Below are 28,000 nucleotides of genomic sequence, written 5' to 3'. Positions count from 1 at the left end.
CTAAACCCAGATACGTTCAGCTCATCACTATTTGCAATAATCTTATCTCACATATGTGATGAGATTTAGTGATGGTGACAAGCAGGGGCGTTGCTAGGTCTACAAAAGATCTGGGGCTAGAGCTCATAGCAGCGTAGTAAAGAAAGTCATACGCTTGGGCGGGCATACACATGTGTATATATATAGTAATATATGTGTGTGTATATATCCCCAGAGAGCCCCCCCTTACATCAGGGTCCCCAGAGAGCCCCCCCTTACATCAGGGTCCCCAGAGAGCCCCCCCTTACATCAGGGTCCCCAGAGAGCCCTCCCTTATATCAGGGTCCCCAGAGAGCCCCCCCCCCACATACATCAGGGTCCCCAGGGAGCCCTCCCTTACATCAGGGTCCCCAGAGAGCCCTCCCTTACATCAGGGTCCCCAGAGAGCCCTCCCTTACATCAGGGTCCCCAGAGAGCCCTCCCTTACATCAGGGTCCCCAGAGAGCCCTCCCTTACATCAGGGTCCCCAGAGAGCCCTCCCTTACATCAGGGTCCCCAGAGAGCCCTCCCTTACATCAGGGTCCCCAGAGAGCCCTCCCTTACATCAGGGTCCCCAGAGAGCCCTCCCTTACATCAGGGTCCCCAGAGAGCCCTCCCTTACATCAGGGTCCCCAGAGAGCCCCCCCAACATACATCAGGGTCCCCAGAGAGCCCCCCCCCCACATACATCAGGGTGCCCAGAGAGCCCTCCCTTACATCAGGGTCCCCAGAGAGCCCTCCCTTACATCAGGGTCCCCAGAGAGCCCTCCCTTACATCAGGGTCCCCAGAGAGCCCCCCCCCCATACATCAGGGTTCCCAGAGAGCTTCCCCCTTGCATCAGGGTAGCCAGAGAGCCCCCCCACTTAAATCAGGGTTCCCAGAGAGCCCCCTATATTAGGGTCCCCAGAGAGCCTCTACCTTAAAATGGGGGTCCCCAGAGAGCCTCTCCCTTGAAATGAGGGTCCCCAGAGAGCCTCTCCCTTGAAATGAGGCCCAGAGAGCCTCTCCCTTGAAATCAGGGTTCCCAGAGAGCCTCCCCCATATTAGGGTCCCCAGAGAGCCTCTCCCTTAAAATGAGGGTCCCCAGAGAGCCTCTCCCTTAAAATGAGGGTCCCCAGAGAGCCTCTCCCTTAAAATGAGGGTCCCCAGAGAGCCTCTCCCTTGAAATGAGGGTCCCCAGAGAGCCCTCCCTTATATCAGGGTCCCCAGAGAGCCTCTCCCTTAAAATCAGGGTCCCCAGAGAGCCTCTCCGTTAAAATCAGGGTCCCCAGAGAGCCTCCCCCTTGCATCAGGGTCCCCAGAGAGCCTCTCCCTTGAAATGAGGGTCCCCAGAGAGCCCTCCCTTATATCAGGGTCCCCAGAGAGCCCTCCCTTATATCAGGGTCCCCAGAGAGCCTCTCCCTTGAAATGAGGGTCCCCAGAGAGCCTCTCCCTTGAAATGAGGGTCCCCAGAGAGCCTCTCCCTTGAAATCAGGGTTCCCAGAGAGCCTCCCCCTATATTAGGGTCCCCAGAGAGCCTCTCCCTTAAAATGAGGGTCCCCAGAGAGCCTTTCCCTTAAAATGAGGGTCCCCAGAGAGCCTCTCCCTTGAAATGAGGGTCCCCAGAGAGCCTCTCCCTTATATCAGGGTCCCCAGAGAGCCTCTCCCTTAAAATCAGGGTCCCCAGAGAGCCTCTCCGTTAAAATCAGGGTCCCCAGAGAGCCTCCCCCTTGCATCAGGGTCCCCAGAGAGCCTCTCCCTTGAAATGAGGGTCCCCAGAGAGCCCTCCCTTATATCAGGGTCCCCAGAGAGCCTCTCCCTTATATCAGGGTCCCCAGAGAGCCTCTCCCTTATATCAGGGTCCCCAGAGAGCCTCTCCCTTATATCAGGGTCCCCAGAGAGCCTCTCCCTTATATCAGGGTCCCCAGAGAGCCTCTCCCTTAAAATCAGGGTCCCCAGAGAGCCTCTCCCTTAAAATCAGGGTCCCCAGAGAGCCTCTCCCTTAAAATCAGGGTTCCCAGAGAGCCTCCCCCTTGCATCAGGGTCCCCAGAGAGCCCCCCACTTACATCAGGGTCCCCAGAGAGCTTCCCCTCCCCTTGGGGACCCCTGCAGAAACTTGGGGCTATGGGCCCCAGATTCGGGGCTATAGCCCCAAAAGCCACCCCCTAGCGACGCCACTGGTGACACGTGTCCTTTTGATTCCCGTGAATTATAATGACAGGTACACTTAAAGCTGGCCATAGACAGGTAGAATGCTGAATGAAAATGCTTAAGGAAAGAATGTTCTAAGAACGTGCATTCATTTTTCCAGTTGGATCAAATCGATGTTCGTTTTTTGAAAATCAAAATATAGGTAGTGGCGCTGTGTTAGAACAAAGAGTGTGACTATAGGGTTAACAAGTCCTATGGTGCGTGATATAATCGCTTCTTAGAAGTAAAAAATATTATAATATAAAACTCCCAAAAATCAATATATCCATATATGCAATTAGTGATAGAGGGAATTGTCAGCTGTGTGTGCAAGCAGTAACACAAACTTTAAATTATCACCATTATATAACATGTGTTGACAATGGTATATATAAATCTACTAATTAGTAAATATAAAGTGCCAAGTGGTGCTATGTGTAAAAACTGTGGTTATCAAACCGTTGTGCAATAATGTGCAAAAAACATTTAGATGTGCAAAAACATGTAAATCATTATTTATGTGTAAAATCCTCAACAATGTATCAAAAAAATCCCATATACTGTTTATTGCAAAGTGTTTGTAACAGTAATATGATGTGCCATGCACCAAATCCCAGTAGAAATCATGCGGAGGTTCTTCTTTGGTGGTAAAGAGCCGTGCTGTTAATTATTGGTAATCTCCCCCAAATGTGGTTGCACTCACCGGAGCACTCCACCCCTGCAGGGGTACGAGCGTATGATGTTGATCCTGTTGGTCTCTCCGATTGTATGGGTGCCGGTATCCTTCCACGCGTCCCAATCCAAAGCAGCTACTTGCATACAGGGAGATGGGGACTCACTACTCATGCATGCTGGATGCTTATGTGGTCATTGTTTGCAGTGGATATCTAGTTGGGACCTGCATTACACCAAAGGACAGCGAGATAAAAAAAAAATTGTTTTGCTTAAAAAAAAAAAAATAAATGAAAAAAAATTATTTACTTTCTCTTTAGACTGGATGTCTAGGGACGTGGCTCCGGTCCTCCAAGGCCATAGAGGTGATCAGAGACGAGCTAGTCTCTGTGACCAGCTGGCCCTGCTGCCAGATCATTTCTCGGGCGCGCTCATTAGCCACTGGATCGCTTTCTGAAGCCACGCAGGGGGGGAGGGAGAGGTCCCTCGCCGCTTGCCTTAGTTTCTGTGGCTTACTGTTTTCACCAGGGCAACCGATAAACTCCGGCAAGTGGCGCAGGGCATTCCCATCCCTGCGGCTTCGGAAAGCGATCCAGTGGCTACTGAGCCACTCGGACCACTTTTATGAGAAAGCCAGCTGCTGGCTGAAAAAAAAAGAAACAGGGTTATGGTTGATAGCTTAAGCCTTAGCCCCCCACCCCCCCGGTAAACCACTTGCAAACTGTAACATATATCTATATGTGTATATATCTATATGTGTGTGTGTGTGTATATATATATATATATATATATATATATAGGTATTGTGGTCGGCAAGTGAATATTTTACCCAAAAATTGGGTTATGTATTGGGTATTTTTGCACTGAAATTCTAAAAAGTGTATTTTTTCAATAAAAATTTGCGTTTGAAAAACTGCTGCGCAAATACTGTGTGACAAGAAATATTTCAACACCCACCAATTTATTCTCTAGGGCCTCTGCTTAAAAAAAAAAATGTTTGGGAGTTCTAACTAATTTTCTAGCAAAAAATACTGATTTTTACATGTAAACAAAGGTGTAAAAAAAAGCTGAAGTGGCTATTCATTGAACAGAGAAAAGAAACAAATCTGGGACACACACAGCGGCACTTTGATCCTTCCCTCTCCTCAATGGAAGTGTGAAGGATTGGGGAGATCTAAATGAGATAACGAGCCTCTGACCGCCAAAGGACCTCATTATCGCCTATTGAGAACAAAATGCTTTTTGGCTAAATCTTTGCTAAGACCAGACAAAACTATTTCTACCAATGTGATATGATCAGTGCACACCACTGTAGGCTCTGGGGACTTTTAAAGATGAAGTTTTTTTTTTCTGCTTATATCTTGACTTGCTGCAGCTTCTAATGCACACTGTGCACAAGCTCACAGTGTTACTGCACATTGGTCAAACACTACAGTTATAACCCGCAGAGACTCTTCATCATTATACACTTTGGTTGGGTCTCTCCTCTCCTCTCCTCTCCTCTCCTCTCTCTCTGTCTCTCCACCCTCCACTGACACTGCTTATCTCTCTGTCTCTGACATAACTGTTGCTGACTTCCTCATCCTCTCTCTCACTCCTCTTATGCCGTGTACACGCGAGCGGACTTTTCAGGATCAAAGGTCCAACGGTCTTTCGAACGACCGGACTTGCCCACACACGAACAGACTAAAGTCCGTTGGTTTGAACGTGATGACGTATGAAGGGACTAGAATAGGGAAGTTCATAGCCAGTAGCCAATAGCTGCCCTTTTTGTCCGTCGGACTAGCATACAGACGAGCGGATTTTTCGACCGGACTCGAGTCCGTCGGAAAGATTTGAAACATGTTCCAAATCTAAAGTCTGTCTGATTTTCGACAGAAAAAGTCTGCTGAAGGTCCGATGGAGCCCACACACGATCGGATTGTCCGCCGGATTCGTTCCGTCAGACCAGTCCGGTAGAGAAGTCCGGTTGTGTGTACACGGCTTTACTCTCTCTTCATCCTCCTCTCTCACTTACTGTCTCTCCATCCCCTGACTCTCTTCACCTGTTTCTTTTTCTCATTCTCTCTCTCCGTACTTCCTACCTTTCTCTATATCTTTCCTCTCTCTCTTACTCTCTTTCCCCTTTTCTCGCTCTCTGTCCTCCCTCTCTTCTCTCGCTCTTTCTCCTCTTTCTTGTTATCTCTCCACTCTCTCCCTTGCTCTCTATCACTCTTTCTCCTCTCTCCCCCTCTCTGTCTTCTCTCTCTCTCTCTCTCTCTCTCTCTCTCTCTCTCTCTCCCTTGCTCTCTATCACTCTTTCTCCCCTCTCTCCTTTTCTCTCCCTCTGGCACTTCCTTTCTCTCTCTCTTCTCTCTCCCTCTCTGTCTGTCTTCTCTCTCTCTATCATCTCTCTCTCTATCGTCTCTCTCTCTTCTCTCTCCCCGTCTCTCTCTCTCTCTCTCTCTCCTCTCTCTCCTCTCTTCTCTCTTCTCTCTTCTCTCTCTTCTCTCTCTCTCTCTCTCTCTCTCTCTCTCTTCTCTCTCTCTCTTCTCTCTCTTTTCTCTCTCTATCGTCTCTCTCTCTCTATCGTCTCTCTGTCTCTCTCTCTCTCTCTCTCTCTCCGTCTCTCTCTCTCTATCGTCTCTCTCGTCACTCTCTCTATCGTCTCTCTCTCTTCTCTCTCTCCCCGTCTCCACTCTCATGTCTCTCTCTCTCTCTCTCTCTCTCTCTCTCTTTCTGTGCTTCTCTCTCTCTCTCTCTTCTCTCTCTCTTCTCTCTAGTCTCTTCTCTCTTCTCTCTTCTCTCTCTCTTCTCTCTTCTCTCTCTCTTCTCTCTTCTCTCTTCTCTCTCTCTTCTCTCTTCTCTCTCTCTTCTCTCTAGTCTCTTCTCTCTCTCTCTTCTCTCTCTCTTCTCTCTTTCTGTGCGTCTCTCTCTCTTCTCTCTCTCTTCTCTCTCTTCTCTCTCTTTCTCTCTCTTCTCTCTCTTTCTCTCTCTTCTCTCTCTTTCTCTCTCTTCTCTCTCTCCTCCTCTCCTCCCTTCTCTCTATCAGTCTTTCCAGGATCTGGCTGTTGGTGGCGTTAGTCCTCCCCAGGAGGGGCTGTGCTCTCTCTCTCTCTCCCTCTCTCCTCCCTCCTCTCCTCCGAGATCCGTCCGCCCCCCTCTTCCTCCAGTGTTGCAGGATGGAGATGGGATTCTTGCAGGGATCTTAGGATGCTGATGTTGCGGTGAGCAGAGAGGGGTCTGCGGGGGGCCGGGTCCGCTCTGGGGTCTGATGTTCTCGTGGTTCGGGGGGGGGGGGATGGTGGGGGGGGGGGGAGGGGGGGGAGATGACAGGCACAGAGGGTGCAGTGACAGGGGGGCGGTGTGTGGAGGGACAGACAGGTAGGGCAGGACAGGTTAGGGGTGGACAGACGGACGGATGGGCGCACGCTGGGTGATTAGCCCGCCTGCTTGGGGAATTGCAGCAGCCGTGCCGCCTCCGCCGTCTGTTCTGTCTTATCTGCAGGGAGGGGGTCTGCAGCAATAATTCTCATATTGGGGTCACCTCCACTCCCAGGATGGAGGGTGGGATGAGCTGCTGGGGGCAGGTGCTGGCTGTGTCCCCCCAATACTGTGCTATATATAATTTATATATAATTATATGTTTTATATATATATATATATAGCATTAACCCTTTCTAGACTGCATAGCGTGCAGCAGAGCAGAGGCACGACTTCTGGAGGTTCTATATTATTACACGGCAGTTCTATATGTACAGCACTGAAAGCTTCCTCTGCATACACAGACCTTCCTGTATATATCCTGTACAGTGCAGAGCAGGCGGAGCATGTGCTGCTGAGCTGTCCACCCAGCGGCCCCAGGGCCGGCAGTTTTGGTGACCTCCTGGCAGAGTCTCGGCATTTATTGTATCTGTTGTATCTTTTATGAATTGGGTTTAGTTCTGGCGCGTGACACAACTTCTGATAAAATATTCTTTCCATGCCTGATAAAGGGGGTCCAGCGTGCCCCGCCCCCCCCCCCACCTCCAAAACTTTGCACTTGCATTGACTATGGTGTGGTCCCTTTAAGAAATATCTGGACTATACGATAGGGATCCATGGCGTCCTGGTGACATTTATTGTGTTCTATATGGCTATGTATTATGCACATGGCTTGTCCTCTATAGCTTTGTACATGGCTTTTCCAGTTTCCAGTCTGTTATAGTGTATTGTGTCTGGATGGCTGGGACTTGTGGTGCGTCTTGTATGGACTCCGCCATGTGCTCTCGTCAGGGGGGGGTGGGGGCGGGTGTCGGCAGCTCTGGGCGATGATGTCAGAGGTGACGGAATGCGTTTGACATTCCCAAAGATACAAAACCCTCTACAGAGACAAATGTAAAGGCTGCAGCTGCTGACCCCCCACCTCCTGAAAAATGCTCATTTCCTGGCTGCCTCCGAACAAACATGCATCGGATAATGGGTCAGAACTCCCGAGCTGCCTTCTAGTTCTGCAGCCATGACGGTAAAAAAAAAAAAAGAAGAGTTCAGTAATGGCAGCCAGTAGAGGTCCCCTTTAATTTCCATGCGTTATTGGACGCAGTGCATAATCACTCGCCGTGCTGTCTATGGGGGGGGGGGGGGAGCAGCGTTGCCACCTTAGGACAGAACTACAGAATACCCACCCCCCCCTTTCATAGGCATAACATGGGGAGGTGTTCTGTAGTGTGCAGAGCTAGCTGAGAACAATGTAACTGATAGCAATGCAGCACAGACATCATTGAAAATCACGTATATCGGGAGGGGGACGACACTGATGACCCCTTGAATATTGTGAGGTTTAAAATGTACAGTATATAAACCCCAAAATGTAATATATTGCAGCTCCCCAGTCCCTGCATTCGTTTTTTTTTTCCCTTTATTTTCCTTGGTGATCCTGCCAGTTATACACTTCCTGTCTCAGGGTGACAATGATCACTTAGACTCCCATACACACTATACAACTTTTGTTGTCTGATTTCCTTTAGATTTACTACCACCATGTAGTACAAGGGCCGGCCTGATTACATACAAATTGAAACTCTTAAGGTTTGACCTCATATTATATGTTTTTGGTAAATCTAAAGGCCAAAATCTAAAGAGGATTGTATAGTGTGTATCCAGCACAAGTGTACGGAATCTACGGAGTAGTGTTGTAGTCCCCAGGACGGAGAGCACTTCCCTCTTTCCTCACATCCATAACACAGGGGGAGGAGTTCTGTAGTTCAAAGAGATGGCTGGGAACAATGAAACTGATACCAGTGCACCACAGGCAGAGAGGACAGGGAGTTAGGAGCTTACGAGATTTCTGGCAGGATCAACAGGTCTGTTTTTTTTCTTTTAAACAGATATAACAAAATGTGTTTTTAGTGTTAAACTTAACAGACCTAAACAGGGCAAATAGTAGAAGATCATTGTTTGGGGTTTTTATGGAGACCTCCAATCAGGAGGGAATCTGGGTAATATCGGGCGGTGTGCACCCCCTGCTCCTGTACCCAGCGTGAGCGACTGGAGCGCCCTTCATTTAGTTTACAGATTTGACTTCACTGAAAGTTTCAATCCCTTCCCAGCAGTTGAGGGTAAACTCTGCTAATCTTGCAACGGGGTTGGGGGGGAAGTCCATTGTGTGTGATGTCTAGTTTGGAAGACTTACCTGAGGATCAGTTCCCATCTGAAAACATATGGGGGGTGGGGGGGGAGCAATCATTTTGATATTGCGTTTGTGGGGTTCACCCTTTGATATTTGGATTTAAAGAGTAACTCCACTTTTGTTGAGAAAAAAAAAACATTCCTTTCTGGGTGATCGATGTACATTGGGATTTAAAAAAAAAAAACTTTTGTTGCAGATTCCTACCTTTTTGTTGTTCTGGAGAAATAGCTGTCTGTTTGTCAATGACCATGTCTAATGGGAGTGGTTTTGTAATGATCGATCAGCTGCTGCACCTGCAGGGCTCTGAGGAAAGTGGCATCCCTTTTAGATGTGATTTCCCTTTTGGGAGTATCTCACCAAAAATGACATTTCTGTTGCAGGGGATGCTCAAAATCTGACTTGTATCTTAGTGAAAATCAGTGAGCCAATTACGCAAGCAGGAAATTACATTTTGGGGGGGGGGGGGTTTCTGTATACCATCTGTGTACAGAACACCTCCAGGTGGCCATATTGCATTTTACAGAAAATTACAGCATTGCAGATGGAAAAGTAAAGGTCATTTTTAATAACATTCAATCACAATATGACTTGTGTCGCAATTGTATATGCTAGATTTTTTTTTTTTTTTTATTTGCACATTTTTTTTTTCCCCCACAAAAGTGGCGTTACCCTTTAACAACTCAGTGTTCCTACAAGCAGGGCTGGTCCAAAGGGTAGGCAGAATAGGAGGCTGCCTTGGGTGCTTCAGAAGGAGTAGGGGACGCAAAAAATGTCGGGACCTGCAATCTATACTTCTGAACTAGTTCACAGCTCAGGGGTGGTGCACTTGGGTGCTAGAAGACCTTGTCCTAGCACTGCTCATAATAGTTCAGACAACAGTCCAGGGGTGGGCAGGAGGGACAGGTGCCAATAATTTGTACCCATTTGTGAGGTTAGGTATTGATGATGGAGGACCCAAAGCTGTTCAGTGGAGTTGAAGTTAGAGCTCTGTGCAGGCAGCTTGAGTTCCTCCATACCAAATCTCAGGTCATTGTGTAGGCCACTTGAGTTTCTCCATACCAAATCTCAGGTCTTTGTGTAGGCCACTTCAGTTTCTCCATACCAAATCTCAGGTCTTTGTGTAGGCCACTTGAGTTTCTCCATACCAAATCTCAGGTCTTTGTGTAGGCCACTTGAGTTTCTCCATACCAAACCTCAGGTCTTTGTGTAGGCCACTTGAGTTCCTCCATACCAAACCTCAGGTCTTTGTATAGGCCACTTGATTTCCTGCATACCAAACAGCTCAGGGGTGGTGCACTTGGGTTCTAAAAGACCTTGTCCTAGCACTGCTCATAATAGTTCAGTCAACAGTCCAGGGCTGGGGCTAGGGGTGGGCAGGAGGGACAGATGCCCCAGGGAGCAGCACCCTAACAATGGGGGAAGAGTGCCATGCTGTGAGCACTGCATGCGCACTCCAGATCGATGGAGGGCAACTAGTGGATCCTGGCCTCCTTGCTACTGCTGTCACACCATGCACCCCTCGCCCCATGGCGGCAAGAAAAACACACTGCGCATGTATATCCGCCCGCCCATCTTGTTGCTAGAAAGCAAGCGAATGGGCAAACCTGGACAATGCAAATTCCATGCTAACTATGGGAAGCCGGGGATGGGGGAACAGGTGATACGAGGGGCACCAAAGCACACAGGGTGGTACACCCACCAACTACATGCATTAGCAGTGGGGGGAGGGGGGTGCAGTTCCTTAACTTCGCCCTGGGTGCTGGACGACTCTTTTCTGGCACTGCATCTGTCTTGCAGTTACAGTGACAAGGGTGGAGCATTTTAGGAATAACCTAATAATAAACACCTTTGCCCATGAAAGTGACATCACGAGGGGAGTGGTACCTCCAGGGCTGAGACAAGGGGTGGGCACGAGGGACGGCTGCCCTGGGCACTGTGTTATTATGTGAGGCGTAGGGGTGCTGTGGGGTGATTGAGGGGGAGGGAATTTGTATTCGGAGGGGCAATTTGGGGGGGGGGGGCGCATCAGGTTTCAAGAGTTGCTAGGAGTGGTGATTTAGGGGGATTTGTGTTTGGGGGGGGGGGGATTTGTGCTAGGAGGAGGGATTTGGGGGGTTTGTGCTAGAAGAGGTGATATGGTGGAGGAGAATGATTCTAGCAGAGAAACCTTTTGCTTGGGGGTGAATTTGTGCTAGAAGGGGGGATTGGATTGGAGGGGAGAGGATAAGTACTTGGAGAGGACATTTGAGGGGTAGAAGATTTCTGCTGGGGGGGGGTGACTCTTTTTAGGAAGGGGAATTTGTGTTGGGGGGGATTTGGGGGATGGGGGCAAAGATTTGTGCTGGAAGGGGGAATTTCAGAGGGGGAGGCGGATTTGTACTGGGGGAATTTCTACTCATACATCTTGAGGAGCAGCACAGCTTGGAATGTTTGCCCTGGGCTCTAGATGACCCTGTCCCGACACTGCGTACCCCTCGGCCGGCTTCTCTACCTCCAGCCTGCGTTGGGAGACGTTTGCTTTGCTGTCAGACATTCATTGCCGGTGCACAGAGCCGGCATTGTGTGCGAACTCTGGAGGCCCATGTGACACCGGGCTTTGAGCTGGTTAGAAGTGCTGTGTCTGTGGGCTGCAGGCAGAGTCCCCAAACATTCCATTCCTTCTACCACCTCTTCATTTTTTAATCATTTATTTTTCTCTTTGATGCGCCATTGGTGTATGTAAGCGTCCAATCCTTCTTCTGGAAGATTTTGTTTGAAAGCAAGCTCTTGCTGAGATTGTGATCCCTGACTACCCATGAATGTTAAAGGATATCTAAACCCATCATTCCATAATGGTCCTTCCTATGAGGATGCTGCACCTGGGGCCGCTGAACCTTACCCCAACCCCCACCCACCTTCTCCCAGCCCTAATTGCAGCTTATCAGTTCTTAGATATGGTTGCTGCTTTAGGATTCATTTTCAGGGTAAGTACTGCACAATATTACATTTTTAATTTAGAAACACTATAAAAACACAAAGAAAGCCAGTCGAAAAATGTAGAGTAGCGATAGGCAGCAGATTAGCCTAACATACGGAGAGGGGTCTCAGACAGTTCAGGTGCCTCCAATATCTATGGCTGTCCTTGACCCCAGGAAACAACCCCAGGCGTGCTCCGGGTGGAAATGGAGTTTTTTTTAGTCAGGGGAAAAACTGTGCTCTTACAGATAGTCACCATTTGAGTTCTGTAGGCATCATAAAGAAGACCTGGACTCAAAGGTCTGTAGGCATCATAAAGTGGACTTGGACTCTGAGGTTGGCATCATAAAGAGGACTTTGACTCTGAGGTCTGTAGGCATCATAAAGAGGACCTGGGCTCTGAGGTCTGTAGACATCATAAAGAGGACCTGGTCTCTGAGGTCTGTAGGCATTATAAAAAGGGCCTGGGCTCTGAGTTCTGTAGGTGCCATAAAGAGGACCTTAAGGCCGTTCCGAATAAAGACAAGTAATGGACGAAGGGCTAGTGACCAGTATTTCCTGGACTCCGAGGTCTGTAGGCATCATAAAGAGGACATGGGCTCTGAGGTCTGTAGATATTATAAAGAGGACCTGGACTCTGAGGTGTGTAGGCATTATAAAGAGGACCTGAACTCTGAGGTCTATAGGCATTATAATGAAAACCTGGACTCTAAGGTCTGTAGGCATCATAAAGAGGACCTGGACTCTGAGGTCTGTAGGCATTATAAAAAGGGCCTGGGCTCTGAAGTCTGTAGGCGCCATAAAGAGGACCTGAAGGCTGTTCCCAAAAAAGACAAGTAGTGGACGAAGGGCTAGTGACCAGTATTTCCTGTGGTCTCTCTGCACCTGATCTTTTCCCCATTACTGACTTAACATGTCTTGTTCTGTGCTATCTCTCTGTGTGGAGGCAGCCATCTTGGTAGAGGCTGGGTTTTACTTTCTCATGTCAGACTTGCAGCCCAGATGACTGATGATCTGATGGCTGATGGAGCAATGGCAGAGATGAAGGAGGCACAGATCCACAGAAGGATGAAGCAGAAGCAGGGAGATCCTTGCACTGCAGGTCCTCAGGTACAGCTTTCCCTCCAGCAAGGAGAACAGTGAGCAGCACCGTAATGACATCACCAAATCTCACACCGAAGCTGGTGAGACAGAGGCAGCAGTGCCTTAGATGATCTCACACTGCAGATAAACAGTATAGCTAGGAGGATACAGAACGGGAGTAGCTAGGCAAAGAAAGTGGACTGCTGTTTTTTCAAGAGGAATCCAAGACAGAGTGTAGATTTGTTTTAGGATACTGCTTAGACACAATTACTATTTCTAGATGTTCCCTATAACATAGCAATTCTTCACATTGTAAGTTTGGAAATAAAAGAGGAAAACAAGAATTTTCTTGTTAATAAAAAATGTCACAAAGTCCATACAGCAAACTATGGGGTTGATTTACTAAAACTGGAAAGTGCAAAATCTGGTGCAGCTGTGCATGGTAGCCAATCAGCTTCTAACTTCAGATTGTTTAATAAAGCTTTGAAAATAAAACCTGGAAGCTGATTGGTTTCTATGTAGAACTGAACCAGTTTTTGCACTCTCCAGTTTTAGTAAATCAACCCCCTTATGCCCTCTAGTTAGAGTTCACGGCTACTTTAACAGATGTGATTTATTATGAGAACAAAAGCCACAGATTGTTACTCATTGGTGAATGTGGTCAGTGCTTACCAGGCCTGATCACTTATTAATCAGTGGTTTGTCTAGGGAACTCACCGCTGGAATTGCTTATTTGACCCCGTTGTCATGAATTATTTTATGGAAATAGTGTTATCTGGCAGAATTGGGTTTGATATCAATTCTGATATATACAGTACATGGATTGGATGTATGTATGGACTGGATTTTCACTATTTGGACAAAGATTTGTGTACACCTGACCATCACCTCTATGAACGTATTGGACATCCCTTTCCAGAACCACAGCTGTTAACATGGATTTGGCCCCTGTTTGTGGCTATAACATCCTCTACTCTCCAGGGACAGCTTTCCAACAGATTTTGATGTGTGTCTGTGACAATTTGACCCAAAGATGTTCAGTGGAGTTGAAGTTAGAGCTCTGTGCAGGCAGCTTGATTTCCTCCATACCAAACCTCAGATCTTTGTGTAGGCCACTTGATTTCATGCATACCAAACCTCAGGTCTTTGTGTAGGCCACTTGATTTTCTCTATGCCAAACTTCTGGTCTTTGTACAGTCCACTTAATTTCCTCCAAATAAAACTTCAGGTCTTTGTACTAGCCACTTGACCATACCAAACCTCAGGCCTTTATGTAGGGTATTTGATCGCCTTTAAATCAAACTTCAGGTCTTTGTGTAGGCCACTTGATTTTCTCCATACCAAACCTCAGGTCTTTGTGTAGGCCACTTGATTTTCCCCATACCAAACCTCAGGTCTTTGTGTAGGCCACTTGATTACCTACATACTAGATCTCAGGTCTTTGTGTAGGCCACTTGATTTCCTCCTTATTAAACCTCAGGTCTTTGTGCAGGCCACTCCAGTTCCTTCATACCAAACTTCAGTTCTTTTTGAAGACCACCCTAAGTTCCTCCATACCAAACTTTAGATCTCTGTGTAGGCCACATGATTTTCTTCATACCAGGCCAGTTGAATTACCTCACCCTCATCTTCTATTTGTGGCGCCTAGGTAAGAATGACGTAACACTCCTTCCAACGAGATCCTGCAAAACACAGATCATGTGTCTGTGTGAATTTGTACCCATTTTTGAGGTTACGTATTGATGAAGGATGGCCCAAAGATTTTCAGTGGAGTTGAGGTTAGAGCTTTGTTCAGGCAGCTTGATTTCCTCCATACCAAACCTCAGTTCTTTGTGCAGACCACTTGAGTTTCCCTTTGTGCAGGCCACTCAAGTTCCTTCATACCAAACCTCAGGTTTTTGTGTAGGCCATTTGAGTTCCTCTTTGTGAAGGCCACAAGGGAGTTCCTCCATACCAAATTTATGGTCTCTGTGCAGGCCACATGATTTCCTCTATACCAAACTTCAGGTCTTTGTGTAGGCTACTTGAATTCCTCCATATCGAACCTCAGCTCTTTGTGCAAGCCACTTGAGTTCCTCCATCCGAAACCTCAGTTCTTTGTGCAGACCACTTTCTTTCATCCAAACCTCAGGTCATTGTGTATGGCTCTTGAGTTCCTCTTTCTGCAGGCCACTGGAGTTCCTTCATACCAAACCTCAGTTCTTTGTGAAATCCACTTGGTTCCTCCATAACAAACTTCAGGTCTCTGTGTAGGCCACTTGATTTCCTACATACTAAAATTCAGGTCTTTGTTTAGGCCACCGGAATTCCTACACAGACTGTGTCTGTGGGAATTTGTACCCATTTTTAAGGTTACGTATTGATGATGGATGACCCAAAGATTTTCAGTGGAGTTGAGGTTAGAGTTCTGTGCAGGCCACTTTATTTCCTTCATACCAAACCTCAGTTCTTTGTGCAGACCGCTTGATTTCCTCCATTCCAAACTTCAGGTCTTTGTGTAGGCTACTTGAATTCCTCCATATCGAACCTCAGCTCTTTGTGCAAGCCACTTGAGTTCCTCCATCCGAAACCTCAGTTCTTTGTGCAGACCACTTTCTTTCATCCAAACCTCAGGTCATTGTGTATGGCTCTTGAGTTCCTCTTTCTGCAGGCCACTGGAGTTCCTTCATACCAAACCTCAGTTCTTTGTGAAATCCACTTGGTTCCTCCATAACAAACTTCAGGTCTCTGTGTAGGCCACTTGATTTCCTACATACTAAAATTCAGGTCTTTGTTTAGGCCACCGGAATTCCTACACAGACTGTGTCTGTGGGAATTTGTACCCATTTTTAAGGTTACGTATTGATGATGGATGACCCAAAGATTTTCAGTGGAGTTGAGGTTAGAGTTCTGTGCAGGCCACTTTATTTCCTTCATACCAAACCTCAGTTCTTTGTGCAGACCGCTTGATTTCTTCCATTCCAAACTTCAGGCCTTTGTGTAGGCCACTTGAGTTCCTCTTTATGCAGGCCACAAGTTCCTTCATACCAAACCTCAGGTCTTTATGTAGGCCCCTTGAGTTCATCTTTGAGAAGTCTACTTGAGTTCTTCCATGTCAAACTTCAGGTCTCTGCAGGCCACTTGAATTCCTCACTCCCAAACCTCTGCTCTTTTTGCAGGCTGCTCAAATTCCTCTGCATCAAACTCACCTTTTAAAGAGCTGTGTTTGTACACAGGGGCACAGTCATGCTGGAACAAAAATGGGTCTTCACCAAATATTTAACACAAGGTTGGAAAAACACCATTGTCTACAATTTCTTTGTATGCTGTAGTCAGGGTTTGTATTTACCTCACCCTCCTCTTCCGCCTGCGGCACCTAGGTAAGATAGACGTAACACTCCTTCCAACCAGATCCTGCAGCGTACAGAGCAGACAAAATCTTGCCAGAAGACGCTTTTCCAATGGCCTGGAGCACCTGCAAAATCATTCGCACAGCTGTTGTGAAAAATCCTGTATCGTGTCTAATATGTTTATTTCTTATGACCATCAGCTCCATCTAGTGCCTATAATGCAGTATTTTCCTGATTGAGCTATGCCAGGAAAATACCGCATTATGGCCACTAGATGAAGCTGATGGTCATAGGAAACCTATTAGACATGTAGTACGGGGACTATTCACTACAGCTGTCTAAATGCTGAGACATTCGCACAGAGAATTTTTTTTTTTTTTTAAAAAGATTATCTTTTTAACTTATCAATATATTTACATCCAAATGTTTGCAAGTGCAAGTAAAATTTGGAGATTCGCATCTGATCGCATTTGCAACCGAAACATTTCACTGCTCTATACATGGGCCAAATGTTGGCTTGTCTTCTGTTGAGCCAGCCAATACCGGCCGATATTCGTGGGCCTACAAAGTGTCACCAGAAGATCAATAGTCATGTCTACAAAATGATTTGGTATTTTTCACTGACACATAATTGTAGGAAGCTTTGTTACTTAGCAGGGGTGTACCTACAGGGGTGGCAGGGGTCCCAAAAAAAAAATTGTAAAAAAGAAAAAAAAAACTACTGACACCAGTGGTGGAACTACCAGGGTCACAAAGGTCACGCTTGCGACCGATCAGGCCCTGGCATTCCACCACCGGGCTCAGAGGGAAGGCCTCAAGGGGGCCTGTGACGGGAGTCACTTTGGGCGGGGGGGGGGTGGGCTTGTGGAACCCAGCTTACCTTGGAGAGCACTGGAAGCTCCGGGTCCAGCTCCCATGGCTCCTCCTATGTACACAGGGTGACCGAGAACCCCAGTCTGATCTGTACTAGTCAGACTCACTGTACAACCACACTGGAATATTATGTGTGTGTGTGTGCATATGTATGTGTGTGTATGTGTATATATATATATATATATATATATATATATTGTATATCGTCTCATACTGTTGTGGACTGTTTGCTGGGTCATTTTGGGGTGTGGCTGTATTCCATTGTTCTATTGTGTCTGCCTTGTGAGAAATGTATTATGGGATGGATATTTGTATTTGTGCTCCTAGCATGTAAACCAGGGGGGGCAGGGCAGAGAGGGGAGGGGGGAATTCCTCCAACAGCCCTCCCTGCTGAGGGGGCATTGTCCCTGAGTGGATATCTGTTTTTACATGTATTTCAATAGACAGTTCCATGTTCAGTTTGTAACTAAGCTAGTCTTATCTGGTTCTTGGTTACAATATACGGCTGTAATATGTGATATCTGAGGATCCAGATTAGAGGAAGCAGTGGACTGACGGAAGCACTCTAAGCGGAGTGTGGGGGTTCTGTGACAGGGCCCTTCATGGTTTCTTGCACCGGGGGGGTGGCCCTGAAGGTTATAGATATGGCACTGTTACTTAGTATCTAGTCTGTAGAGGGGCGAGTTTACCAGACAGATTCTTACCTTGGAAACATTTGGTCATTGCGTAATCTCTGCGTTTTGTATCCTCCCACATGTGTCTCAATACAAACTCAGCTCTGCTAATACTAACATCCTACAGGCCAGACATAGGACAACTAACCCCGTGAGAGATAAGTACCGGGATCACACTCCAACTGCAAGAGCTCCTTCACACCAGGGACCGCATTATACCTATGAAGGGAGCGGCGCTGATGCGTCGTAAATGACGCATTGCACTGTTTCCTTTTTTTTTTCCCCTTTATTGAAATGTCAAATAATGATATTTCATTTCTCTTTATTCTCCGCAGTGGGATGCTTCACAATACTCTGCATTGAAAAAAAATAAGTAATGCATGCCCTACATTCCTCCAGCAGGCACCGCGGCCGTTTAGCGATGGGAACTGAACTCATAGGACCCCGGGCAATCTGTGCGGCTCAGCCCAGCGCAAAATGCATTGAAATATGCATGGACAACCTGCGTTTGATACAATTGTATTCATTTCAATGCAAAAAAAAAAAGGCGTAAGTGTGAAAAATGCATTGGTGTGAATCCAGCCTAAGGCAGCCCATACATTGGTCATTCTTTTCCGTTCAACCAGTGGGTTGAACAAAAAAAAGAAAAATGATCCAATTCCCCCATCCACACATTCCAGGAGGATGGGGAATCCCTCCCGCTGACAGCAGGGAGACTTCCCAGAATCCCCGCCATCAGAATACACTGATCAATGCTGCCGGCTATAGCCTGCGGTGCTGATCACGTGTACATTTTCCACCAGAAGCTTAACGGTAGAATTTTGTGCAACCAGCCTGCCCATGCATGGATTGAAATCCAGCTGGTCCCTGCTAGTGGTGCATCAAATGAAAATTCTGGACCGCAACCGAAGATTTAGGATGCATTTGCAGGCTGAAAACCGAAAACTGAAATGAACAGTTTTTAAAATATTTTTTTTAAATGTAATTAATGTGGCTGGCGTTTTTGCATTGAAGTCAATGGGACATGGGACGAGATTTTGCATTCAACAGAGGGTGTTTGTGCATTGAAGTCAATGGAGGGGGTTTTTGAATCGAAGTCATTGGGATGCTTTTGCACTGAAGTCAATGAAACGCCATTTTGCATTCAAGTCACTAGGGGGCGTTTTTCCTTAAATGTCAATGGGACACGACTTTGCATTGAAGTCAATGGGACGCGATTTTACTTTGAAGTCAACGAGACGCGATTTTGCTTTGAAGTCAATGGGGCGCAATTTTGCATTGAAGTCAAAAGGATGAGATTTTGTATTTAAGTCAATGGGAGGCAATTTTACATTGAAATCAATAGGGAGCGTTTTTGCTTTGCAGTCAATGGGACGCGATTTTGCATTGAAGTCAAAAGGATGCGATTTTGCATTGAAGTCAACAGGATGCTTTTGCGTTGAAGTCAATGTGATGCAATTTTCCACTAAGGTTAATGGGACGCGGTTTTGCATTGAAATCAGTGGGACGCGTTTTTGCATTGAAGTCAATGGGTCGTTTTTTTATTTTGTTCATAGTCTGTACAACTGTATTTGTACTACATATAGTGCATTATAGTTTTTTATATTTTTTGATAACACTTATGCCCTGTACACACGGTTGGATTTTCCAACGGAAAATGTGTGATAGGACCTTGTTGTCGGAAATTCCGACCGTGTGTGGGCTCCATTACACATTTTCCATCAGATTTTCCGACACACAAAGTTTGAGAGCAGGATATAAAATTTTCCGACAACAAAATCCATTGTCGGAATTTCCGACCGTGTGTACACAAATCCGATGGACAAAGTGCCACGCATGCTCAGAATAAATAAAGAGATGAAAGCTATTGGCCACTGCCCCTTTTATAGTCCCGACGTACGTGTTTTATGTCACCGCGTTTAGAACGATCGGATTTTTCGACAACTTTGTGTGACCGTGTGTATGCAAGACAAGTTTGAGCCAACATCCGTCGGAAAAAATCCATGGATTTTGTTGTCGGAATGTCCGATCAATGTCCAATCGTGTGTACGGGGCATTAATTGTTTGTTATATACTGAAGTCAATGGGTCTCAGCATGCCATTATCTGCACTTTTTTTTTTTTTTTTATTGGCAAAACGCTGGTAACCCTGTTTTCGGGTGATAATTTTCAGTGGTTGAAGTATCCGTGCATCCCTAGTCCCTGCTGAGCCAGCCAAATTGTGATCCATGTATGGCCAGCTTAAGAGTAGATATACACGTTAAAGCGGTTGTAAACCGCGGTTGTTGTAAAAAAATTATTATAGGCTATATGATTGGCCGGAGCCGTGATGATGTCATGCGCGTGGGAGCCCTCGGGTTCCGGCACAAAGCTCTGAAGTTTCCGGCAAGGTATGCCGGACCTTCAGAGCGCATACCCCATTGCTGTAACTGGCTGCAGGTGATTATCTCCTAAACGGCGCACGTTCAGGAGAGATTTATTTTACATACAGGTAAGTCCTATTATAGGCCTTATTATAGACTTACCTGTAGGTAAAAATGACCAAGCAAGCCTTACTACCTCTTTAAGATTTCTCCAGCCCAGCAACAGATCCCTCTATCCGCGCTAAACAGCCTCAGTCCCTGCAGCTGTCAGAATACTCTGCATCTGATTGGCTGAAGTCACTTGTTCAGCTGAGAATTTTGCGCCAGGCTCCTTCAATTTTTTTCAATGGAAGTTTGTTGAGCAGGGTGGTGCAAAAAAAAAAAAAAGAATGTTATTAGGCTATTTCCTGTGCTGGTCATTCATTCATTTAAAATGAAAATACTACATTTTGCCCACTAGATGGCACTAAGTACCATAAGAATTTCATACTAAGCTCTTATCTACTGGCCAAATGTCTGCTGACAGAGCGACCTATGGCTCTAATTCTGTCCGAATCAGCATAATGTAATCCCACCACAGTAAAATCAGTCTGTATATGCAGTAAGGCATGCTTGTTATACTCTCTGTGTAACCTAAGGGGTTAATCCTTTGCATTGTGTATAAAGGCTGTTTGATCCTGTCTTCTCTGATCCTCCCTTTCTTTCACTGTCTCCACAAAATAACCTTATATTTACAGAGCCAGGGGACGGGCTGCACATGCTCAGTTTGGTTTGTGTTGCTAGAGAGTTTTTTTTTTTCTTGGGAGAGTGCATGTGATCAGCACAGGGCCAATCAGCACTGTCCAAATGTGTCCAGACAGAGGATCCTTCTCTGATCCTCCCTTTCTTTCACTGTCTCCAAAAAAAAATAGCCTGATATTTACAGAGCCAGGGGACGGGCTGCACATGCTCAGTTTGGTGTGTGAGTTTGGTGTGTGTTGCTAGAGAGTTTTTTTTTTCTTGGGAGAGTGCATGTGATCAGCACAGGGCCAATCAGCACTGTCCAGACATGTCCAGACAGAGGATCAGGGCAGTATGAAAACTCCTCCTACAAGCTTTACTAGGAACTGATAGGAGTCCCAAGACTGCTGTGTACTGCTGATGAGGTATTTATCGGTTTATATTTAGTAAAATAATTGCATTTCCATGTTCTGTGTACTGTGGGGGACCAGATATAGTGACTGCAGGCTCCTGGGTTTAGTAACACTTTAATTTACACTATGTGTACTTTAAACTTATACTGCTTATACTAACCGTTGTCATTGGCAGGGCAACTAAGAGTGCAAAAGTTGAATATAAACTATATGCCAGTGTTCACTGGTTGTCTAATACTTCTAAATTAACAGTAAGGTGTGTGTTCTATAAAAAAGAAAAGTGCATAGCAAGTTGCATGTAGATTTGTTTCTGTGCGAATGGGGAAAAATACAAATGTTTTTCATTGATTTAAAACAGAAAATACCATAATTGCCCACCAGATGGTGCTAAATATAATAGGATTTTGATACTTGGTGCCATCTAGTGGCTAGATGTCTAATTTTCTAAATAAATGAAAAACATTCATCCAGCGCAGGAAATAGCCTCGTACATTTGTGTTTTTCTTTTTTTTTTTTTTTTGAAGGGGGGGGGTGGTTTGCCTCGTTTGCACAGAAGAAGTGTATATGCACTTTTACTATGAAAATTGCTACAAGAAGTTTTTTTTTTTTGTAGCACCCTGATGTTTAGGTAGGGTTGCTAGTAAATTTACTTGCCAGGTATAGTTGCCTTGGCCGATTGATAGGAGTTCAATTGATTCCACCCGAATTGCTGCGCTTCTCTCTTCTGTCACTAGATGGCCGGGTATCTGTTGACATTAGATAAGACAAGGACAATGCAAGGACAGACTAGGGGGTGTCTCAGCCAATGGGCAGGGGTTTTCTTGAATCCCTTGGCCTGCTGGGAGAACCTATATGTTTTGGGTGGAGTCAGATGATCAGGGTTCTGTGCCACCTGGACGGCTGTCTGGGTGGACGTGTGTCGTATTGCCCGAGCTGCTCGGCCAGAGCCTGAGGCCTATCCCTGGGGACATCTGGCTGCCAGGCTGTCTGAGGGCCTATCCAGAAGCAAGAGAGCAGCCCAGGGTTGGGATTGCGGCTTGCAGTCCAACCAGAAGTGACGGTTCTGCCGGCCGGAGAACCTGTCAGTGGTCGGAGGTAGAAGGGAAGCTGTCTCCACAAAGGAACCGATCGCCTAATTACCAGGGACCACTGTGAGTAACTGAAGCAAGTACCGGAGCAGTATTCTCACCAACCGGGGACGGTGAAGAATTGGGAAACTTCAGCAAGGTGTTGAGCCAGGGACCCAAACCGCGGAGGGGACACTTGCAGAGCGCCTTGTGTGCCAAGCCAGGGACCGAGCAGGCCAGTGGGGTGAAGCTTGAGGAGTATCCTGAATGCCAAGCTAGGGGACCCAGCAGGGAAGCGGGGGTGACCTTTGAGGAAGATACCACCATGAGAAGATTGGAAGAGCTCAGGAGATCTGGTGGCAGTAGATTAGCGGGTCTAGTGAGAGAGACTGGGAGCTCAGTTGAGTGAAGATCTACAAGAGGAGATTGTAGAGGAAGTGAAAGAGTTCATTGTAACCTTTGTTAGGAACTGTTCAAGATTGTTGCCATAGGAGACAGTGTGTCTACACATGTGGTGTCCGGCTGGATACCTTACCCTGCATGGCTGTCTACCTATAGAAGTCTCAGAGTCTGCTAATTAACATTGCAACTACTAAAGGGTGTCCTGGCCCTAACCCTCTCTCCCACAGTTCTGTTTAAGAGACAATAAATCTCTTTGCATCCAAGAAGTGTCTGGCGCCCACAAATCTATCTTGCATTACACCCACCATGCCTTGTAACCTACCATATACAGGATGTTAGCTGTCCCTGGCTCTAGAGGTCAGGGGCGGGCCGTGCATTGTGGGTGCACGGGTGCCGCCCCCCCATCCTTTCTGGACGCAAGGATTTCTATGGCGGGGCGGGAGGGGGTGGTACTTTTTGAAGCACCTGATTAGAGCCAGAGGCTCTAGTAGGCTTCAAAATAGGGTGGGCTCGGGGCGCAGAGAGTGCGCCATGATCCCACCCAATTGTGTGACGATAGCGAATACATTTTTGCTGTTTTCACACTAACGCTCCCCCCCGCCAATCAGGGAGGCAGGTTGTCAGACCTGTTTCCCGATTGGCCAAACGCGCCAGGGCATCTATTGGATGCCTGGCGCTTAGGAAGAGGTGGCACAGAGGAGACACGAGGACTGACATCCCCGCCGCCACGGCTGGTGGACTCAGGACTGGCAGTAAGTGCCGGACCACCTGACGGGGGGTGCCGTCAGAGCCACAAGGGGGGTCGGTGGGCACAGTGGCTGCATTTGATGGGCACAAGTGGCTGCATTTGATGGGCACAAGTGGCTGCATTTGATGGGCACAAGTGGCTGCATATGATGGGCACAAGTGGCTGCAGTTGACGGGCACAAGTGGCTGCATTTGATGGGCACAGTGGCTGCGTATGATGGGCACAAGTGGCTGCGTATGATGGGCACAAGTGGCTGCATTTGACAGGCACAAGTGGCTGCATTTGATGGGCACAGTGGCTGCGTATGATGGGCACAAGTGGCTGCATTTGATGGGCACAAGTGGCTGCGTATGATGGGCACAAGTGGCTGCATTTGATGGGCACAAGTGGCTGCATATGATGGACACAAGTGGCTGCATATGATGGGCACAAGTGGCTGCATATGATGGGCACAAGTGGCTGCATATGATGGACACAAGTGGCTGCATATACTGGGCACAAGTGGCTGCATATACTGGGCACAAGTGGCTGCATATGATGGGCACAAGTGGCTGCATATAATGGGCACAAGTGGCTGCATATGATGGGCACAAGTGGCTCCATATGATGGGCACAAGTGGCTGCATTTGATGGGCACAAGTGGCTGCGTTTGATGGGCACAAGTGGCTGCGTTTGATGGGCACAAGTGGCTGCGTTTGATGGGCACAAGTGGCTGCATATTACAGGCACAAGTGGCTGCAAATGATGGGCACAGTGGCTGCATATGATGGGCACAAGTGGCTGCATATGATGGGCACAAGTGGCTGCATATGATGGGCACAAGTGGCTGCATATGATGGGCACAGTGAGGCTGCAATTGATGGGGGGGGGGGGGTTTCAGTATTTTTCAGTTTGCTTGCGCCCCCCCAAAAATTTTGAGCACCAGCCGCCACTGCTGGAGGTTCTCATCAGACCAAAAGGGACCCGGGACTTGGCTACATTTTTAGGTACCGCAAATAATAAATAGTCACTTATTACATTTCACAATGTAATGTGGGGAAGCCTGGCTTGGAGGATGGATGGAGGTAGATTGGGGAAGGTAGGTGTCCGAGGTTCATACTAGTAATGTGTGTATCAGAGTTGCGGCCCATGTGGCTGGATATGTGACGTGTACAATCATTCCTGTGTGTGGATCGCACAGCAGCGGCTCGGCCACACCGGACGGTTAGGAGGAAGTGAGTGACTAATGTGCTGGTGACAGCTGGGGACACGTGACACCGACAGAGGTGTGTGTATGGGGGGGGGGGGGGGGGTAATTAACAGTATATTCTATATATTGAACAGGGAGCAATGTGTACAGTGTGATAACCCGGAGTGACCCCCCTCCCCCCTCAGCTTCCGGGATTTGCAGTTATTTTATTTCAAGTCGCCGTTGGTAGAAAAATTTTCAGGCCGCACAACTCATCGGCCTCTGCAGATTGAGTAATACCATGGACGGCACCAAGGAACTGCCGACAATATTTCCCCATCCGTGCACTGGAAGTAGATTTAGGGCTGGTGACCGTTGTTCTGCGTTTGGCGTGCATGTGGAACGCAGGTCAGACGCAGCTCTAGATTCCAGTTGACCTCACAGGGTTGGTGTGTAGATGACCGTTCAGAGACTACGTTTATTCCGCTTTGCAACTGCGTTTTTTTTTCTGGATTTAGATTCGATTTCAGATGCGTTCTGCATTTGTTTGCGTACATTACAGCAGCACTGCGTTTGAAGAGTCAGCCCCGCCCACACGAGTCCGTATCAGTCCGGACAGTATTATTATATTTTATCTTTCATTTTATTTTTAATTTATTTTATATTATTATATTTTAATTTGTCAATTTATTTTATATTTAATTTATTTTATTATATTTTATTTTTAATGTATTTATATTGTTATATTTTCATTTTTCATTTTATTTTATATTTAATTTATTTTATATTACGGTTGCATCATGGTTGCATTCTGAAGTGTTTGCAATCTGACCATCGTATTGGTGGTTAGGGATGAGCGGAGTGATTTTCAATTTCACTCTTTTAGCTACTTGAAAAGCTAAAATTATTTTGTTTTTGTTTGTTTTTTTGTTTAGGAAGTGACTGTTTTGGGGTGTAGTTTGGCTAGTAGTTTGGATGGACTATTGTCTTTATTCAACCATACCTACTATGTAACTGTGTAGTTTACTTTGTTCCATCGTATTTGAGTGTTTTTTTTTTCCTTTTTCTGGTGCATTTGTTATTTGTTTATTGTTAATTTAAATGTTTAACTGAATTTCATTTTTAGTATATTTTATACAGTATTGATATATTTTATCTTTAATCTTATTTTTATATTATTATATTTTAATTTGTAATTTTATTTTATTTTTAATTTATTTTATATTATGGTTGCATTCTGAAATGTTTGCAATATGACCATAGTGTTGGTGGTTAGGGATGAGCCGAGTGATTTTCAATTTCACTCTTTAACTACTTGAAAAGCGTAAATATTTAGCCTTTTTTGTTTGGGATGTTTTGGCTTGTTTACTTTGATCCATCATAATTGAGTGTTTTTTTTCCCCCCTTTTTCTGGTGTATTTGTTATTTTATTTATAGTTACTTAAAATGTTTAATTTTATTTTATTTTTAGTTTATTTTATACAGTATTATTATATTTTATCTTTCATTTTATTTTTAATTTATTTTATATTATTATATTTTAATTTGTCATTTTATTTTAAATTTATTTAATAATATTATTCTTTATTTTCAATTTATTTTATATTATATTTTAATTTGTCATTTTATTTTATTTTTAATTTATTTTATATTATTATATTTTATTTTTAGTTTATTTATATTATTAGATTTTCATTTGTCATTTTATTTTCATTTTAATTTATTTTATATTATTATTTTTTTATTTTTAATTGTATTTTATTTTTCACGTAAAGTGGTTCTAAAGTCATAAGGTTTTTTTTTACCTTGCATGCATTCTGTGCATTAAAGTGATATCAAGGTCTTGTTATTTAGTTTTTTTTTTTGTTTTTAAATAACTAACATGTTATATTTACCTGCTCTGTGTAATAATTTTGCACAGAGCAGCCCGAATGCTCCTCTTCTCAGGTTCCGATGCTGCTGCTCCTGGCCTCTCCCTCCTGCCGGGTGCCCCCAGAGCAAGCAGTTTGCTCTGGGGGCACCCAAGCAGGCCCGCTCCCACGCCGTGGCTCTGTGCGTCCATTCAAACACGGAGCCCTGGCTCAGACCCACCTCCTCCAATGGCTCCTGCTGCCAACAGCCAATCAGGAGTGCGAGTCGCTAGAGAGACAAGGCTCTCATGGACATCACTGGATCGAGATGGGGCTCGGGTAAGTATTAGGGGGGCTGCTGCACACAGAAGGTTTTTTACCTTCATGCATGAAATATCCTGTTTGCCTTTTACAGCCACTTTAAGATAAAAGAACATATTTTTTTTCCCTCCCTTTAAATACTTACCTGAGTCCGGTATCGATCCAGTGCTCACCCGCAGGTCTTCTCTTCCCTCTCCACTCTCCTACAGACTTAGCTGAAAGCAGTGAGGGCCATTGGCTTCTGCATCCAGTCAAATCCAGTGAGGAGGGAGCAGGGTGGGGCCAAGCTGTGCTGTGTGCGTGTCAATGGACGCACACAGCCCGGCTCAGGAACAAGCCCACACATGTGCTTCCTATGGTGGCACATGCAGAAGATGAGGAGCCTAGAGCCCAAAAGAGGTTTGGGGCTGCTCTGTGCAATAACATTGCACAGAACAGGTAAGTAGAACTTGTTTGTTATTTTAGGCAGGAAAAAAAAAAACTGCTTTCATTTACATTTTACTTTATTTTATATTGTTATGTATTATTTTTAATTTAATGTTTATTTTATTTTTAAATGATTTTACATTTTGTTTTATTTTTATTATTATATTTTATTTTTGGCTTAATTTTTAAAATTTTATTTTATATTATTTTTTTATGTTTTTGTTTATTTTATTTATTTTTGTTTCATTTTAATTTACGTTTTGTTTTATTTTATTTTTTTTTTTATTACTATATTTTATTTTTGGTTTCATATTTTTGGTTTCAATAGTGTTTTTTTCAAGTTTTCACATTACAGAGTAAAGACCTTGGCATCATTTTTTTAACAGCGTACAGTTTTTTTTTATAGTCTATCAAATATACAGTATCGGCGAGGACAATTCGCCTCCTGCTCTTTTGAGGCCATTTACCAGGGGTTCTGGAGTCGACGTTGCCTTATCTACGTTATCGATTTTGATTTGTATAACAGACTATACGGTGGATTAGCCATCTTACGCATACTCTGTATCCTTGTTGGTTTCATTTTTTTAAATGTTATTTTATATTATATATTTTTTATTTTATTTATTTTTGTTTCATTTTATTTTTAATTTACGTTTTGTTTTATTTTTGGTTTCATTTTATTTTTATACTATATTGTTTTATTATTTTGTAATATATTAATTTAATTTTAATTTGTATTGTATTTTTAATTTACATTTTTTGTTTTTTTATATTAATATATTTTATTTTTTTAGTTTCATTTTATTTATTTTTTTATTTAAAATTGTTTTGTATTCAATTTAATTTTTACTTTTCATTTCATTTCATTTCTTTTTTACTTTACCTTTTTCCTCTCTTTTTATGTTTCTGTGAAAAAAAACATAAAACAGGTAGTGCCCTCGGGCAGGTGGTGGACGGTCCCTCAGTGTCCTCATGTCCAATGAAGGACTGTGGGCTCTGCATTGGTCTTGATGACATCAGAGGACTTTAGAACTTTTGTGAATAGTAACTAAGAAGACATGAACAGAAATGAGTGGCATAAAAAGGGGCGAACTGCGGCAA

At 45.1% G+C, this 28,000-nt stretch overlaps 1 protein-coding gene across 2 annotated transcripts in view; it reads left to right on the top strand.

The window, feature by feature from the left end:
• Window positions 1–5,939: 5,939 nt before the first annotated feature.
• Window positions 5,940–28,000, top strand: part of PLEC (plectin) — a 292,355-nt gene continuing 270,294 nt past the window's right edge. For both annotated transcript variants that reach the window (XM_073632331.1, XM_073632329.1), the window contains exon 1: window positions 5,940–6,067. The gene's annotated coding sequence lies outside the window, so the exon portion shown is untranslated. The remainder of the gene's footprint in view (window positions 6,068–28,000) is intronic.

The sequence above is a fragment of the Aquarana catesbeiana genome, linkage group LG05 (genome assembly GCF_042186555.1).
Source record: "Aquarana catesbeiana isolate 2022-GZ linkage group LG05, ASM4218655v1, whole genome shotgun sequence".
NCBI classification, from domain to species: domain Eukaryota; kingdom Metazoa; phylum Chordata; class Amphibia; order Anura; family Ranidae; genus Aquarana; species Aquarana catesbeiana.
Note: the sequence above shows the minus strand (reverse complement) of the source record. Positions and strands in the feature narration are given on the sequence as shown.